The sequence below is a fragment of the Zingiber officinale genome, chromosome 4A (genome assembly GCF_018446385.1).
Source record: "Zingiber officinale cultivar Zhangliang chromosome 4A, Zo_v1.1, whole genome shotgun sequence".
Lineage (NCBI taxonomy): Eukaryota > Viridiplantae > Streptophyta > Magnoliopsida > Zingiberales > Zingiberaceae > Zingiber > Zingiber officinale.
The window spans coordinates 75100795-75117782 of record NC_055992.1 but is presented as its reverse complement, the minus strand read 5'-3'; positions in this window follow the sequence as shown (position 1 = coordinate 75117782).

Sequence of the window (16988 nt, the reverse complement as noted above, 5' to 3'; positions counted from 1 at the left end):
TGTCATTAATGAAGATAAGCATGGCTAGGAGACGCACTACCCGAGCAGACGAGACAGCGACTCCACCAGATCTGACCCAGGTAGTCACCGACCTCCAGCGTCAGATCACAGAGCAACAACAGCTGATCACGACTTTAATAGGTCAGCAAGGAAATCCTGCCACCCCGCCAGTAAATCAGAATGCAGTGCTCGTCATACCAATAGTTGCACCAGTACCACCGGTAGCCCCTGCCCCATTGGTCCGACAGGAGGCCTACTTGATACAATGGCTAAGGCTGAAGCCGGAGAACTTCTCGGGTACTTGCGAGCCATGGGACGCCCAGGCCTGGTTCAAGACAGTGGAAATCATAGTGGAATTACTAGACTGGCCCATATAAGAAAAGATCAAATGAGTGTCTTTCTGCTTTTCCGGCGACGCAAGAATGTGGTGGGAAAGAGATAAGGCTAAGAGACAAATTAATCTGATGAACTGGACGGACTTTGAGACAGAATTCTTCAAAGAGTTCTTCCATATGCAAGTGATGAATCGGCATTACGACGAGTTCACCGAGTTCCGGCAAGGTGACTTATCAGTGAAAGAAGCGGTAAAGCGCTTCAACCGTCTGGCGCGCCTTTGCCCAGAGTTGGTCCGCACGGAAAGAGAAAGGGTCAGACTGATGCTGAAGATGCTTCGACCCGAGATAGCACTGAACGTGGCCAACAGAATTAATAGACCGCAGACTACAGAGGAACTGGTCAGCAATGCCCTAATCACAGAACACTATCAGAAAGCGATGAACGAGAATAAGAATCAGGCACGAACAGAAGGACAGAGACCTCTAGGTACCAGAACAGGCTGGAAAGGGACCCCTACCAGAAAAAGGAAACAATGAGACAATGCTAAAGGTGGTCCAGTGAATAAGTAACCGAAATACCCTCAGTGTACCATTTGTGGGAAGCTGCATTCCGGAGTATGCCACAAGGGTACAAGAAAGTGCTACAATTGCGGAGGGGAAGGACATCTGGCCAGAGACTGCACTACCCGATTTCAGGCACCACTCCAGCAGAATAACCAAAACAGGAGTGTCCCCTCACAGCTACACCAGATGCAAGCTGCTATTGAAGGAACACCGATTAGCCAAGGGAGATTGGAAGCCCCGCCAGCGACAACGAATGTCAGGGTTTTCTCGCTTGCCAAAGAAGATGTGGCGAGTGCCTCTACTATAGTCACAGGTCAGTTACCTACCTTTAGTCAATATGCTAAAATTTTATCTGATACTGAAGGTGAACCAATGTTCGAAATTATCGGGAAGCCAAGAAACATTCCGCGACAATGGATCGAAAATATGTCCGGGCAACTCTCTACCCTGACCATAGCACCTACATTATTCTGCAATATATTGGAGAAACAAAACAGTGACCAAAGCCTCCAAAGGATTAAACAAGAGACCTTAGAAGGAAGGAATGACGGATTCCGGATCACGGGCAGTGGAATATTATACCTCAGGGATCGATTATGTATCCCCGAGGATCCAGAGTTGTGAAGGAAGATACTAGAAGAAGCTCATTCAACGCTCTATGCAATGCATCCGGGATCCACCAAAATGTACCAGGATTTGAAAAAGAAATTCTGGTGGTCCGGTATGAAAAGAGATGTGGCTCAGTATGTCAGTACTTGCCTGACCTGTCAGAGGGTTAAAGCAGAACACCAGAGGCGTGGAGGATTACTGCAGCCTGTCCAAATTCCAAAATGGAAATGAGAGAATATCTCTATGTACTTTATTTCAGGATTACCCAAGACAACAAACGGCTATGACGTTATATGGGTAATCGTGGATAGAGTAACCAAATCCGCCCATTTTCTAGCAATCAAGATGACTTATTCAATTGAGCAACTGACTCAATTATATGTCAAGGAAATTATTAGACTACATGGGATTCCTAAGACCATCATTTCAGACAGAGATGGTCGTTTTGTTTCACATTTTTGGGAATGTGTCCAGAATGCTCTTGGTACGAAGCTATTATTTAGTACTGCCTTCCACCCTCAGACCGACGAACAAATGGAATGGGTTAACCAAGTATTAGAAGACATGTTACGGGCTTGTGCATTAGACTTCAAAGGGAGTTGGTGCCGCTATTTATGCCTAGCGGAATTCGCCTACAACAATAGTTACCATGCTACTATTGGGATGGCGCCCTACGAGGCTTTGTACGGAAGGAAATGTAGATCCCCTATATGTTGGTACGAAGGCGGTGAAAAGAAAGAGATGGGATTTCAGACCGAGTTCATCGATAGCACTACCCATGCTATATAGAACATCCGCCAACGAATAGAAACTGCTCAGAGTCGACAGAAGAATTATGCGGATAAGCGACGAAGGCCATTGGAATTCAGTGTCGGAGACTCAGTATTCCTCAAAGTAGCTCCTATAAAAGGAGTAATGAGGTTCGGTAAGAAGGGAAAGCTGAGCCCGTGCTATGTGGGACCATATCAAGTTCGGAAAAGAATCGGCAAAGTAGCTTACGAAATAGAGCTGCCTCAAGAGATGTCAGCCATTCACAACGTGTTCCACGTTTCGATGCTAAACAAATGTATTCCGAGCACGGACCAAGTGATCGAACCACGGACAGTACAAGTGCAAGAGGACCTAACCTACGAGAGTCGGCCAATTCAGATATGGGATCGAGACGTCAAAAGACTAAGGAACAAAGAAGTACCCTTAGTAAAGGTCCTGTGGCAAAATCAACGGTACGAAGAAGCCACGTGGGAACGAGAAGATGATATGAAACGGAAGTATCCGTCGCTAATCAAAGTTCGAGGACGAACTTTTTATGAGGTATGGGGTACTGTAACACCCACGAAATTATAAGATATGGGTATTATTCTTCGTTAGAGCATAAAAGTAAGAGGAATCATAAGAAATAATAGAAATAAAAAGAAAGAGAGGTGAAGGTTTGAACCTTGAACCTCCCACAAATAATAGACTTAAATTGGTGTATGATAACCACTAGAATAATGAATAATAGATGGATAGAAAGGAATGGAAATTGTAGTTAAAGGTGAGAAGAAAGAACTAAGTAAAAGAGTAAGAGAAAACCAAGTTGCTTACCTTCTCTTCCTCTTGGTTAAGAGAGGGAGCAAGAAAAAGGAAAATTGCCTTCCTACCCTCTTTTCCTTCTAATTTTCGTGGGAATTAAAGAGGGAAGAGATAGAGGAGTTAAGGGGGAATGAATAAGGACATGATTCATTCCCATGATGAATAAATAGGATTTAGAGGAGAAAAGAGAAAGAGAATTGCTAATTCTTCTTCTTCCTCCTTCTTCCTCCTCCTTTTTCCTTCTCCACCGAAACTTAGAGCTCCTCTTCCTCATTCCCAAAAGTCAAGTTAAGGTTTCCTCCCTAAGAAAACAAATTTCCAAGAAGGAGTATCAAGGAGTATCTCTTACAAGAAGAAGAAAACAAAAAGGGAAAACTAGGAAGAAAAGTTTCTTCTTCCTCCTTCACCAGGGTATCATTTTCTTAAGGAACAACAAGCGAAAATATGTAAGTTTCCCCGCACCTGTAGTACAATAGTTCATACGTTCTTCCATGAGGTTAGATTGCTTAAAAACCTAGGAGTTCTTCATGAAACTTTCGGCCAAGACAAAAAAAAAAGAAAAGAAGACCTAGGGAATTTGAAGACCCAACAAGGATATGCTCAATATGTTTCTTGTAACATGTATCTTATGGTAGGGGGTTAATCTATTGTTTCTATGCTGGAATGTTTAGTTAGAACTTAGATTCACGATCTTAGACTCTCGGCCAAGCATGAATAAAAGAAATAGGTAAGCTTAAGACTCAAACTAAACCTGCTCCCTTTGTTTTTATGATATGTACCCTATGATAATAGAGTTGTTAACATTTCTCATACTTGTATGTTGCTTGGAATTAGGAAGTCTCCCTTTTCAACTTTCGACAATGATAAGATTAAGAGCTTAGGAGAACTTTAAACCTAATCTAAGCATGCCATGATGTTTCTTAAGATAAGATATGAAGTTAACATGATATGCTCATGCTTGTATGTTGATTTGAACCTTATTTCATGATCACAAACATTCGGCCATGCTAGGATTAAGGGCCTAGGAAAACTTTAAACCTAAACCAAGCATGCCATGATTTTCCTCAAGACAAGCTATGAAGTTAACATGACATGCTCATGCTTGTAGGTTGGTTAGAATTTTATTTCATGCTCCATGAACTTTCGGCTACAACAAGTTTACATGCCTAGGAAACCTAGAACTTAAACTAAACATGCTCATGATGTTCCTTGTAATAAATACTATGAAAATGGTTTAGGGTTTGCCATGTTTTTATGCCACATGAAACCTAGTTACATGATTAACAAGTTTCGGCCATGGTAAGTTTATAAGCCTAAAAACTTAGAACCTAAACTAAACATGCTCATGATGTGCCTTATGATATATGATATGATATTGGTTTTGAGTTCACATGCTTGTATGTTGATTTTAACCAAATGCGATGCTTGATAGGATTCGGCCATGACAAGTTTATAAGCTTAGGAAACCTAGAACCTAAACTAAACATGCTCATGATGTGCCTTATGATATATGATATGATATTGGTTTTGAGTTCACATGCTTGTATGTGGATTTTAACCAAATGTGATGCTTGATAGGATTCGGCCATGACAAGTTTATAAGCTTAGGAAACCTAGAACCTAAACTAAACATGCTTATGATGTTTCTCATGATATATGATACGATATTGGTTTAGAGTTCACATGCTTGTATGTTGATTTTTAACCAAATGTAAGACTTGATAAGATTCGGCCATGGCAAGTTTATAAGCTTAGGAAACCTAGAACCTAAACTTAACATGCTCATGATATTCCTTATTATATATGATATGATATTGGTTGAAGGTTCCCATGCTTATATGTGTTGATTGTTAACCTAAGTTACAACCATATGTTTCGGCCACTATGTGATATTAGGGTTAGAGACCCAATTATGATCCCCATGTGTCTCACATGCCATGCTTCATGATATGATAAGAACTTGCTATGCTTCTATGTTATTTATGTATGTCCATGATCTATGCATGTTGATAACTCTTATGATGTGCTGTGTGCCCAAATTATGCATGCTATTATGATGAGCTGTGTACACAAATTATGCATGCTTTTATGATGTGTTGTGTGCCCAAATTATACATGCTATTATGATGAGCTGTGTGCCCAAATTATGCATGTTTTATGATATGTTAAGAAATATGATATGCATGATATGATAAGAATCATGATATGTAAGACATGCTACTTTACTTTATATGGCTTGTATCAAGAGTGGGCTCCATAAGCGCCCCGGGGTCGATGGACTAAGAAACGAGCCTCGTTAGGGATGAGCTCCTAAGTGCCCCTAGGTCGATGGACTAAGAAACGGGCCTAGTATGTATGCCTTGTAAGGTTCAAGACTTGCTACCTTGGACCTACATAGGACGCGCGCATTTATATATGTGGTACAGGCCGGGGCCCTCCTTATGTTGAAATTATGTTTAAGTATGTATATAATAAGTTTTCAAAAGACATGTTGCATATATATTTTCATGATACATGTTTTGAATGTCATCTTACACATACTTTATGATTATGTCATGATATGCCATGATACTTATGATTACGTTATAATAAGCTAGGATGCACTTTAGAATTACGTCATGATATGCCATGATACCTTATGATTATGTTATGATATGCCATGATGTACTTTATGACATGATACATGTTGAGGTTTCTTTTTATGACATGATATGATAGGACATTTTGTATTTTATGTTTATGAAAGTTACGATATGATGCTCCTATATATGATATGATGAGTTTGACTCCATGCTTTATGCCTTATGATTATGCTATGCTATACGTTTTTTTTTTGTGAGTAGGAAAGATTCTTACTGAGCCTTGTGTGCTCATAGCTTACTTTCCTTGTACCACAGATAAAGGCAATGAATGGATGAACTAAGGGAGCAGCAGGAGGGGCAAGAAGGATGTGTGTGGTAGTTGCTCGGCTATGCGAGAAAGACCTGCTTTTATTCAATAAGAATTACGCTTAGTTTATGTTATTGTTTCATGACTCCATGACATTTAATCATGTTTTTTGGTATTATGACTTAAAATTATGTAAAGTATGATATGTGACCTTTTTTATAAACAAGACTTCCGCTGTTTTAAGTAGAAAAGATTATTAAGATGCAAGTAAGTATGTAATAAGTAAGTAAGTAAAGTAACCCCCGTCCCTTTAAGCAGGAGGGGCGGGGCGTTACAAATATATGGCTCTCTGTATATGTCTGGCTGGACAAAGACTAGTCGGGCATAAAGATACTTAGCCTTGTAAAGCTCTTAATATACGATTGGTCGGATGAAGGTCTGTCAAATATAAAGCTCTCTATGTACGCCCGACTGGATAAAGACTGGTCGGGCTTAAAGACACTCAGTCTTATAAAGCTGTTAATATACTATTGGCCAGATAATGGCCAATCAAATATAAGGCTCTCTGTGTATGCCCAACCGAACAAAGATTGAGTGAGCTTAAAGACACTATCTCATAAAGTTGTTAATATACAACCGGCTGGAAAAAGGTCTGTCAAACATAAGACTCTCTGTGTATGTCCGGCTGGAAAAAGACTGGGGGAGCTTAGAGACACTTCGTCTCATAAAGTTGTTAATATACGCTCGGGTAAGTAGAGGCCAGCCAGGCTCAATGACTCCAAATTTATAAATCTTTCTTTGTACGGTCAGTCAAAGGGCAAGTATTCTTGTCCCGAATAAGAACCAATCATGATCAAGGTATTTAGCCCCATATGAACCTCCATGAATAAGGACATGACTCATTCCCATGATGAATAAATAGGATTTAGAGGAGAAAAGAGAAAGAGAATTGCTAATTCTTCTTCTTCCTCCTTCTTCCTCCTCCTTTTTCCTTCTCCACCGAAACTTAGAGCTCCTCTTCCTCATTCCCAAAAGTCAAGTTAAGGTTTCCTCCCTAAGAAAACAAATTTCCAAGAAGGAGTCTCAAGGAGTATCTCTTACAAGAAGAAGAAAACAAAAAGGGAAAACTAGGAAGAAAAGTTTCTTCTTCCTCCTCACCAGGGTATCATTTTCTTAAGGAACAACAAGCGAAAATATGTAAGTTTCCCCTCACCTGTGGTACAATAGTTCATACGTTCTTCCATGAGGTTAGATTGCTTAAAAACCTAGGAGTTCTTCATGAAACTTTCGGCCAAGAAAAAAAAAAGAAAAAAAGACCTAGGGAATTTGAAGACCCAACTAGGATATGCTCAATATGTTTCTTGTAACATGTATCTTATGGTAGGGGGTTAATCTATTGTTTCTATGCTAGAATATTTTGTTAGAACTTAGATTCACGATCTTAGACTCTCGTCCAAGCATGAATAAAAGAACTAGGTAAGCTTAAGACTCAAACTAAACCTGCTCCCTTTGTTTTTATGATATGTACCCTATGATAAGAGAGTTGTTAACATTTCTCATACTTGTATGTTGCTTGGAATTAGGAAGTCTCCCTTTTCAACTTTCGGCCATGATAAGATTAAGAGCCTAGGAGAACTTTAAACCTAATCTAAGCATGCCATGATGTTTCTTAAGATAAGATATGAAGTTAACATGATATGCTCATGCTTGTATGTTGATTTGAACCTTATTTCATGCTCATAAACATTCGGCCATGCTAGGATTAAGGGCCTAGGAAAACTTTAAACCTAAACCAAGCATGCCATGATTTTTCCTCAAGACAAGCTATGAAGTTAACATGACATGCTCATGCTTGTAGGTTGGTTAGAATTTTATTTCATGCTCCATGAACTTTCGGCCACAACAAGTTTACATGCCTAGGAAACCTAGAACTTAAACTAAACATGCTCATGATGTTCCTTGTAATAAATACTATGAAAATGGTTTAGGGTTTGCCATGTTTTTATGCCACATGAAACCTAGTTACATGATTAACAAGTTTCGGCCATGGTAAGTTAATAAGCCTAGGAAACTTAGAACCTAAACTAAACATGCTCATGATGTGTCTTATTATATATGATATGATATTGGTTTTGAGTTCACATGCTTGTATGTTGATTTTAACCAAATGTGATGCTTGATAGGATTCGGCAATGACAAGTATATAAGCTTAGGAAACCTAGAACCTAAACTAAACATGCTCATGATGTGCCTTATGATATATGATATGATATTGGTTTTGAGTTCACATGCTTGTATGTTGATTTTAACCAAATGTGATGCTTGATAGGATTCGGCCATGACAAGTTTATAAGCTTAGGAAACCTAGAACCTAAACTAAACATGCTTATGATGTTTCTCATGATATATGATACGATATTGGTTTAGAGTTCACATGCTTGTATGTTGATTTTTAACGAAATGTAAGGCTTGATAAGATTCGGCCATGGCAAGTTTATAAGCTTAGGAAACCTAGAACCTAAATTAAATATGCTCATGATGTTCCTTATTATATATGATATGATATTGGTTGAAGGTTCCCATGCTTATATGTGTTGATTGTTAACCTAAGTTACAACCATATGTTTCGGCCACTATGTGATATTAGGGTTAGAGACCCAATTATGATCCCCATGTGTCTCACATGCCATGCTTCATGATATGATAAGAACTTGCTATGCTTCTATGTTATTTATGTATGCCCATGATCTATGCATGTTGATAACTCTTATGATGTGCTGTGTGCCCAAATTATGCATGCTATTATGATGAGCTGTGTGCCCAAATTATGCATGCTTTTATGATGTGTTGTGTGCCCAAATTATGCATGTTTTATGATATGTTAAGAAATATGATGTGCATGATATAATAAGAATCATGATATGTAAGACATGCTACTTTACTTTATATGGCTTGTACCAAGGGTGGGCTCCATAAGCGCCCCGGGGTCGATGGACTAAGAAACGGGCCTCGTTAGGGATAAGCTCCTAAGTGCCCCTAAGTCGATGGACTAAGAAACGGGCCTAGTATGTATGCCTTGTAGGGTTCAAGACTTGCTACCTTGGACCTACATAGGACGTGCGCATTTATGTATGTGGTACAAGCCGGGGCCCTCCTTATGTTGAAATTATGTTTAAGTATGTATATAATAAGTTTTCAAAAGACATGTTGCATATATATTTTCATGATACATGTTTTGAAAGTCATCTTACACATACTTTATGATTATGCCATGATATGCCATGATACTTATGATTACGTTATAATATGCTTGGATGCACTTTATGATTACGTCATGATATGCCATGATACCTTACGATTATGTTACGATATGCCATGATGTACTTTATGACATGATAGAAGTTGAGGTTTCTTTTTATGACATGATATGATAGGACATTCTGTATTTTATGTTTATGAAAGTTACGATATGATGCTCCTATATATGATATGATGAGTTTGACTCCATGCTTTATGCCTTGTGATTATGCTATGCTATACATTTTTTTTTTGTGAGTAGGAAAGGGTCTTACTGAGCCTTGTGTGCTCATAGCTTACTTTCCTTGTACCACAGATAAAGGCAAGGAATGGATGAACTAAGGGAGCAGCAGGAGGGGCAAGAAGGATGTGTATGGTAGTGACTCGGCTAAGTGAGAAAGACCTGCTTTTATTCAATAGGAATTACGCTTAGTTTATGTTATTGTTTCATGATTCCATGACATTTAATCATGTTTTTGGTATTATGACTTAAAATTATGTAAAGTATGCTATGTGACCTTTTCTATAAACAAGACTTCCGCTGTTTTAAGTAGAAAAGATTATTAAGATGCAAGTAAGTATGTAATAAGTAAGTAAGTAAAGTAACCCCCGTCCCTTTAAGCAGGAGGGGCGGGGCGTTACAAGTTGGTATCAGAGCCAGGTTTTAGCCTTTTCGCTACACATATGTCAAGCCTCCATCCTGTCGCTCCAAGTAAGAATCTTTATGTTTAATTTAATTCTTTTATGATGCTTTAATATTATGCATGTTTACTTATTCTTTTGATTATGATAAGTCACAGTCCTAGTGTAAGTATGCATGATGGTAGGATAGGAATGATAATAATTTTATGTCAGCCTGGATCGGAATAACAATAATTTATTGTCATTAATGAAGGTAAGCATGGCTAGGAGACGCACTACCCGAGCAGACGAGACAGCGACTCCACCAGATCTGACCCAGGTAGTCACCGACCTCCAGCGTCAGATCACAGAGCAACAACAGCTGATCACGACTTTAATAGGTCAGCAAGGAAATCCTGCCACCCCGCCAGTAAATCAGAATGCAGTGCTCGTCATACCAATAGTTGCACCAGTACCACCGGTAGCCCCTGCCCCATTGGTCCGACAGGAGACCTACTTGATACAGTGGCTAAGGCTGAAGTCGGAGAACTTCTCGGGTACTTGCGAGCCATGGGACGCCCAAGCCTGGTTCAAGACAGTGGAAAGCATAGTGGAATTACTAGACTGGCCAATATCAGAAAAGATCAAATGTGTGTCTTTCTGCTTTTCCGGCGACGCAAGAATGTGGTGGGAAAGAGTTAAGGCTAAGAGACAAATTAATCTGATGAATTAGACGGACTTTGAGACAGAGTTCTTCGAAGAGTTCTTCCATATGCAAGTGATGAACCGGCATTACGACGAGTTCACCGAGTTCCGGCAAGGTGACTTATCAGTGAAAGAAGCGGTAAAGCGCTTCAACCGTCTGGCGCGCCTTTGCCCAGAGTTGGTCCGCACGGAAAGAGAAAGGGTCAAACTGATGCTGAAGATGCTTCGACCCGAGATAGCACTGAACATGGCCGGCGGAATTAATAGACCGCAGACTACAGAGGAACTGGTCAGCAGTGCCCTGATCACAGAACACTATCAGAAAGCGATGAACGAGAATAAGAATCAGGCACGAACAGAAGGACAAAGACCTCTAGGTACCAGAACAGGCTGGAAAGGGACCCCTACCAGAAAAAGGAAACAATGAGACAATGCTAAAGGTGGTCCAGTGAATAAGTAATCGAAATACCCTCAGTGTACCATTTGTGGGAAGCTGCATTCCGGAGTATGCCACAAGGGTACAAGAAAGTGCTACAATTGCGGAGGGGAAGGACATCTGGCCAGAGACTGCACTACCCGATTTCAGGCACCACTCCAGCAGAATAACCAAAACAGGAGTGCCCCCTCACAGCTACACCAGATGCAAGCTGCTATTGAAGGAACACCGATTAGCCAAGGGAGATTGGAAGCCCCGCCAGCGACAACGAACGTCAGGGTTTTCTCGCTTGCCAAAGAAGATGTGGCGAGTGCCTCTACTGTAGTCACAGGTCAGTTACCTACCTTTAGTCAATATGCTAAAATTTTATCTGATACTGAAGGTGAACCAGTGTTCGAAATTATCGGGAAGCCAAGAAACATTCCGCGACAATGGATCGAAAATATGTCCGGGCAACTCTCTACCCTGACCATAACACCCACATTATTCGGCAATATATTGGAGAAACAAAACAGTGACCAAAGCCTCTAAAGGATTAAACAAGAGACCTTAGAAGGAAGGAATGACGGATTCCGGATCACAGACAGTGGAATATTATACCTCAGGGATCGATTATGTATCCCCGGGGATCCAGAGTTGCGAAGGAAGATACTAGAAGAAGCTCATTCAACGCCCTATGCAATGCATCCGGGATCCACTAAAATGTACCAGGATTTGAAAAAGAAATTCTGGTGGTCCGGTATGAAAAGAGATGTGGCTCAGTATGTCAGTACCTGCCTGACCTGTCAGAGGGTTAAAGCAGAACACCAGAGGCCTGGAGGATTACTGCAGTCTGTCCAAATTCCATAATGGAAATGGGAGGATATCTCTATGGACTTTATTTCAGGATTACCCAAGACAACAAACGGCTATGACGCTATATGGATAATCGTGGATAGATTAACCAAATCCGACCATTTTCTAGCAATCAAGATGACTTATTCAATTGAGCAACTGGCTCAATTATATGTCAAGGAAATTATTAGACTACACTGGATTCCTAAGACCATCATTTCAGACAGAGATGGTCGTTTTGTTTCACATTTTTGGGAATGTGTCCAGAAGGCTCTTGGTACGAAGCTATTATTTAGTACTGCCTTCCACCCTCAGACCGACGAACAAACGGAAAGGGTTAACCAAGTATTAGAAGACATGTTACGGGCTTGTGCATTAGACTTCAAAGGGAGCTGGTGCCGCTATTTATGCCTAGCGGAATTCGCCTACAACAATAGTTATCAGGCTACTATTGGGATGGCGCCCTACGAAGCTTTGTACGGAAGGAAATGTAGATCCCCTATATGTTGGTACGAAGGCGGTGAAAAGAAAGAGATGGGATTTCAGACCGAGTTCATCGATAGCACCACCCATGCTATATAGAACATCCGCCAACGAATAGAAACTGCTCAGAGTCGACAGAAGAATTATGCGGATAAGCGACGAAGGCCATTGGAATTCAGTTTCGGAGACTCAGAGCCAGGTTTTAGCCTTTTCGCTACACATATGTCAAGCCTCCATCCTGTCGCTCCAAGTAAGAATCTTTATGTTTAATTTAATTCTTTTATGATGCTTTAATATTATGCATGTTTACTTATTCTTTTGATTATGATAAGTCACAGTCCTAGTGTAAGTATGCATGATGGTAGGATAGGAATGATAATAATTTTATGTCAGCCTGGATCTGAATAACGATAATTTATTGTCATTAATGAAGGTAAGCATGGCTAGGAGACGCACTACCCGAGCAGACGAGACAGCGACTCCACCAGATCTGACCCAGGTAGTCACCGACCTCCAGCGTCAGATCACAGAGCAACAACAGCTGATCACGACTTTAATAGGTCAGCAAGGAAATCCTGCCACCCCGCCAGTAAATCAGAATGCAGTGCTCGTCATACCAATAGTTGCACCAGTACCACCGGTAGCCCCTGCCCCATTGGTCCGACAGGAGACCTACTTGATAGACCGCAGACTACAGAGGAACTGGTCAGCAGTGCCCTGATCACAGAACACTATCAGAAAGCGATGAACGAGAATAAGAATCAGGCACGAACAGAAGGACAGAGACCTCTAGGTACCAGAACAGGCTGGAAAGGGACCCCTACCAGAAAAAGGAAACAATGAGACAATGCTAAAGGTGGTCCAGTAAATAAGTAATCGAAATACCCTCAGTGTACCATTTGTGGGAAGCTGCATTCCGGAGTATGCCACAAGGGTACAAGAAAGTGCTACAATTGCGGAGGGGAAGGACATCTGGCCAGAGACTGCACTACCCGATTTCAGGCACCACTCCAGCAGAATAACCAAAACAGGAGTGCCCCCTCACAGCTACACCAGATGCAAGCTGCTATTGAAGGAACACCGATTAGCCAAGGGAGATTGGAAGCCCCGCCAGCGACAACGAACGTCAGGGTTTTCTCGCTTGCCAAAGAAGATGTGGCGAGTGCCTCTACTGTAGTCACAGGTCAGTTACCTACCTTTAGTCAATATGTTAAAATTTTATCTGATACTGAAGGTGAACCAGTGTTCGAAATTATCGGGAAGCCAAGAAACATTCCGCGACAATGGATCGAAAATATGTCCGGGCAACTCTCTACCCTGACCATAGCACCTATATTATTCAGCAATATATTGGAGAAACAAAACAGTGACCAAAGCCTCCAAAGGATTAAACAAGAGACCTTAGAAGGAAGGAATGACGGATTCCGGATCATGGGCAGTGGAATATTATACCTAAGGGATCGATTATGTATCCCCGAGGATCCAGAGTTGTGAAGGAAGATACTAGAAGAAGCTCATTCAACGCCCTATGCAATGCATCCGGGATCCACCAAAATGTACCAGGATTTGAAAAAGAAATTCTGGTGGTCCGGTATGAAAAGAGATGTGGCTCAGTATGTCAGTACTTGCCTGACCTGTCAGAGGTTTAAAGCAAAACACCAGAGGCGTGGAGGATTACTGCAGCCTGTCCAAATTCCAGAATGGAAATGGGAGAATATCTCTATGGACTTTATTTCAGGATTACCCAAGACAACAAACGGCTATGATGTTATATGGGTAATCGTGGATAGATTAACCAAATCCGCCCATTTTCTAGCAATCAAGATGACTTATTCAATTGAGCAACTGGCTCAATTATATGTCAAGGAAATTATTAGACTACACTGGATTCCTAAGACCATCATTTCAGACAGAGATGGTCGTTTTGTTTTACATTTTTGGGAATGTGTCCAAAAGGCTCTTGGTACGAAGCTATTATTTAGTACTGCCTTCCACCCTCAGACCAACGAACAAACGGAAAGGGTTAACCAAGTATTAGAAGACATGTTACGGGCTTGTGCATTAGACTTCAAAGGGAGCTGGTGCCGCTATTTATGCCTAGCGGAATTCGCCTACAACAATAGTTACCAGGCTACTATTGGGATGGCGCCCTACGAGGCTTTGTACGGAAGGAAATGTAGATCCCCTATATGTTGGTACGAAGGCGGTGAAAAGAAAGAGATGGGATTTCAGACCGAGTTCATCGATAGCACCACCCATGCTATATAGAACATCCACCAACGAATAGAAACTGCTCAGAGTCGACAGAAGAATTATGCGGATAAGCGACGAAGGCCATTGGAATTCAGTGTCGGAGACTCAGTATTCCTCAAAGTAGCTCCTATAAAAGGAGTAATGAGGTTCGGTAAGAAGGGAAAGCTGAGCCCGTGCTATGTGGGACCATATCAAGTTCGAAAAAGAATCGGCAAAGTAGCTTACGAAATAGAGCTGCCTCAAGAGATGTCAACCATTCACAACATGTTCCACGTTTCGATGCTAAAGAAATGTATTCCGAGCACGGACCAAGTGATCGAACCACGGACAGTACAAGTGCAAGAGGACCTAACCTACTAGAGTCGACCAATTCAGATATTGGATCGAGACGTCAAAAGACTAAGGAACAAAGAAGTACCCTTAGTAAAGGTCCTGTGGCAAAATCAACGGTACGAAGAAGCCACGTGGGAACGAGAAGATGATATGAAACGGAAGTATCCGTCGCTATTCTAAGTTCGAGGATGAACTTTTTATGAGGTATGGGGTGTTAGTTAGAGCCCTAGAGCCAATCATTTGATGATTGTATGGACTCATGTATATCATATTCTTGTATATATATTAAGGCATTTGGTTTTTGGTTATTATGCTTATTTGTATTAGTGCCAGATAAAATAAGTATAGTAACGTCCTTGAGTAGAAGGTTCTTACCTATATCAATCGATTGATTGAATCGATAGTGAGATGATATAGGGAACACTACTCTAAATCATTCCTAGTCGAGTATTAACATTCAGGGACAATGTTAATACAATAAGACTAGCATGTAGGTCAGCTCGATGACTTGATCTCACAAGTCATGGATATAGAGATATCAAGCTGACACATGGGTATGCATTAGAGAATGTATACTGAATGACCCGCCATGAGAAAGTATCATGGATCGTTATATGAGTGTCATATACTTTCTCATGTGGCTATTAGTATGACTATTAGTCCTTAGACCTGAAGTCACCATGGATCCCTACATAAGGAGTTATGTACTTTAGTTTCGTCAAACGTCACCCGTAACTGGGTGTACTATAAAGGCGATTACTGGGTATATAACAAATTATGCAGAGGGATGTGAGTGATGTAGATGTGATCTATCCCTCCTATATGACGGGAGAGACATCGATATTCTTGATAGAGTGAGACCACGAAGTGTATGGCCATACCCAAATGAGTCAATATGAGATATTGAGCTCATTTGATTGAGTAAGTCTACTCGGAGTTCAAGATTTAGATTGGTCAGAGGATGACACGGTCTATGCCTCACATTGATCAATCTAGATGTCTAGGATAGAAGGACACTTGTCATATATTGTGAGGAGTCACAATTAGTAGTCACAAGGTGATGTTGGATCTCAACATTCTTGTAACTTGGGTAGTAATGATGTATTGCTAGATACCGCTCATTACTTATGCTTCTAAATGAGTTTAGGGGCATTGCCAACATTACAAGAACCTATTGGGTCACACACAAAGAACATGTGGATGGAGATTAGGTTCATATGATGAACCAAGAGGATTAGATTCATTTGATGAATCAAATTGGATTAAGAGTAATCCAAATTGGGCTACTTGAGTTAGACTCAAGTTGATTCATGTATTTAATGAGTCTAATTTAGATTATAACTCATTAGATCAATTTAATTTAATGAATTAGATTCATTATATTAAGTTGGCTTGAATCAAATGGTTAGATTAGATCAACCATGAGAGACATTAAGTCAAGTTTGACTTGACTTGAGAAGAAGAAGAAAAGTCAAGTTTGACTTGACTTTGCCACATCATATGTGTGACTTGGCATTAAGTGGCCAATGATGATGTGCCACATCATCATAGTTAATACATGATTATGCCACCTAATGGAAGTTACACTTCCTTCTTTGTTTTAATGTGGCCGGCCACATTAATGAGAGTAATTACTCTCATTGTGGCCGGCCACTCAAAATGAAATGGAATTGATGTTTTTCAATTAAGTGTGATTAACTCCTTCTTCTTCCTCCTTGGGTGGTCTCTCTTCTCTCCATGGGGCTGTTGCCATGAGGTTCTAAGAGTGGAGAGGGTGATTTGAGTTCCCAAAAGTAGAAAGGGTAAGTGAAGGTCACATAGAAGAGTGTTCTTGGTTTTTATCCTCTCTTCTTGATCTCCTTTCTTCTTCCATTCCCATCCGAGAGCCCTAGAAAGTGCTAGCACACTTGAGGTCTCTCTTCTCCATCCTTGAGTGCTAGAGAGCACTCCTTGTTCGTGTGGATATCACTAGAGGAGTGTCTACGTTGACACTCTCGAGATCCGGCGTACCGTTGGACGAGCGGGATTTGCGAGGGCACGCTTCGAAGGTAAAATGG